The sequence below is a fragment of the Piliocolobus tephrosceles genome, chromosome Y (assembly GCF_002776525.5).
Source record: "Piliocolobus tephrosceles isolate RC106 chromosome Y, ASM277652v3, whole genome shotgun sequence".
NCBI lineage: Eukaryota > Metazoa > Chordata > Mammalia > Primates > Cercopithecidae > Piliocolobus > Piliocolobus tephrosceles.
In genome coordinates, this window is record NC_045456.1 from 26,250,333 (window position 1) to 26,252,838 (window position 2,506).

The 2,506-nt window shown below is 41.4% G+C and overlaps 1 pseudogene; it reads left to right on the forward strand.

Moving 5' to 3' along the window:
- Positions 1-869: 869 nt before the first annotated feature.
- LOC111528952 lies at positions 870-1,664 on the forward strand (annotated as a pseudogene).
- Positions 1,665-2,506: the final 842 nt, after the last annotated feature.

The following is a 2,506-nucleotide window of genomic DNA, read 5'->3' on the forward strand; positions in this document are numbered from 1 at the left end:
CATTGTTCAATTTCCACTTGTGAGTGAGAACATGTAGTGTTTGCTTTTCTGTTCCTGTGTTAGTTTGCTGAGAATGATGGTTTCCAGCTTCATCCATGTCCCTGCAAAGTACATGAAATTATCCTTCCTTATGGCTACACAGTATTCCATGGTGTATATGTGCCACATTTTCTTTATCATCCTATTTATCATTGATGGGCATTTGGATTGCTTATTTTTAGATGCAGTGGGCTGTAATTTAATTGAATGCAGAATGAATCATTTCCAAGAAATTAAAGTTCATAGGTTGGAAAATGATTGAGTTCATCATTAGGGAAAGCTTATTCTAAGACTTAGGATAAAGTGAGCTTCCTTTTGCATTTTATTCAACTTAAGGTCTCATAGTTACTTCTCATCATCATTATTATCATCATCCAAAACATCATCAGAATCATCACCATCATCATTATCTAAATTTGAGTAGCCATGAAAAAGTATTGTGAGATCCTACCTTGAGAGGGATCAATTTTTTTGAGATTTTACACTATTATTTTAAGACTGTGGAGCACAGGTTAGAATCTATGTTTTAAAAACTTTGACAGACCACATCATCGGTAATAAAGTTTTCTCTTGGATGGGTTTTGAGTTGACTTGTGTTACAGTTGAATTGTGTGTCTCAAAAAAAAGGTTATGTTGATATCTTAACACCTGGTTCCTAGGAAGTTCACCTTATTTGGAAATAGGGTTTCTGCAAATACAATCAAAGTAAGAGGAGTTCATACTGTGTTAGGGAAGATCCTAAATCCAATATGATTAATGTCCTTGTAAGAAGAGACACACATAGGAAAGGCAGAGCCACGCGTGGGACCAGTCCGGCAAATCTCTAAAAGATGATGGTATTCCTCAAAACACTTTGAAATAATTGGAAGAAAACCACAGCTGGGCTCTTCCTCCTGACCTGGGGATGTAATTGGCTGTATAGAAAACACTGTGATAACCTACTAAGGAGATAAGCCTATCAAGAAGCTCAGGTGTTTGGCAATTAACTCATTTCTCCAAATGCACAAGTGAAGAAGTCAACTGTTTTTCTCAATCCTGCAGCTTGCAAAGGCAAAGCCATTACTAGATTTGAAAAAAAATGCTGCCCTGATTTTACATCTATCCAGGATGGATGTGTATATTAAGGCAGATTATGAGGGACAAGCCAAGGAACTCCTGAAACTGATGTTAAAAACAGATACGATCATTGTTTTAGGAGATGGGATGCTGAAGGAGGTTGTTACTGGAGTTCTTCAAAGAACACATGAGCACCCTTCAGTAAGTTTCCTATTGGGTTTATCCCACTGGGAGGGACCAGTAGTTTGAGTCATACCGTCTTTGCTGAACATGGAAACAAAGTCCAACATATTACTGTGGCCACATTTGTCATTGTGAAAGGAGAGAGAGTTTTACTTCATGTCTTGCAGATCCAGGGTGATAAGGAACAATCTGTGTTTGCAGCAACTGGCCTTTGATGGGGACCCTTCAGAGATGCTGGCATCAAAGTTAGCAAGTACTGATATCTTGGGCCTCTAAAAATTAAAGCAGCTCACTTTTTCAGCACTCTCAAAGAGTGGCCTCCAACTCACCAAGCCTGTATTTCACACATGGGACCTACAGAGAGACCTCCCAGTGAACCAGAATAGAACCCTGTACAATGTCCTTCTTTTTATGAGAGAATATTACAAAGTCTTGCATCCTACTGGGCACAACTGGAGGATGCTGTTTCCCAAGATGTGAGCCCAGAGGTCTGGAAAGATGTGCAGTTGTCCACCATTGAACTGTCTGTAACAACACAGAACACTCAGCTTGACCTGTCAAACAAAGAAGATTTTATGAACATCTGCAATGAACCAGACACCATCAGCAAAGGAGATTTTATAACTACAGGAACTCGAAAGGTTTGAAACCCCAAGCTGCACATTGAGGGCACAGAGCATCTCCAAGCCAACCAATGCACTTTGCTTGTTGCCAAAGAAGCAGGGTGGTCTTTTGGCACTGACAGTGAGGAGTGTGACAGTGAGGAGTGTGAAGCCTGTGGAGGTGAAACGGCTCGCCAGGAAGCTTCAGCTTTTCTGTGATCCTAGAAAGAGAGAATAGATGCTGCCAAGCCCCATCCAGAGAGCAGGCAGAAGACAAGTACTCTGAGACCACACTTTAGGCCAACGGTATGACCAAAAGGGAATAGATGCCTCAACCATCCCAACAGTGTTGTCAGAATGTCCCAAGGGCTTTTTCATGGCAAGTACCCTCTGGCCTCCTCCAGCAGTGCTTCCTAAAGTGTACTCTGTCACCTACTTTGCAATCAGGTTATGTTAGGGCATGTTTTATTTTGGTATGATGGTTGAACCTCCTAAACATGGACTTTCCTCAGACTAGTTCAAGATGGAAAAGGACTTTCTTCTGTTTTCTCTCCCAAAGTGCAACCACAGTAGAGAGCCCACAGTGGGCTTAGGCTGCCTGGGTCCTTTCATTCTGGTCCTATCCT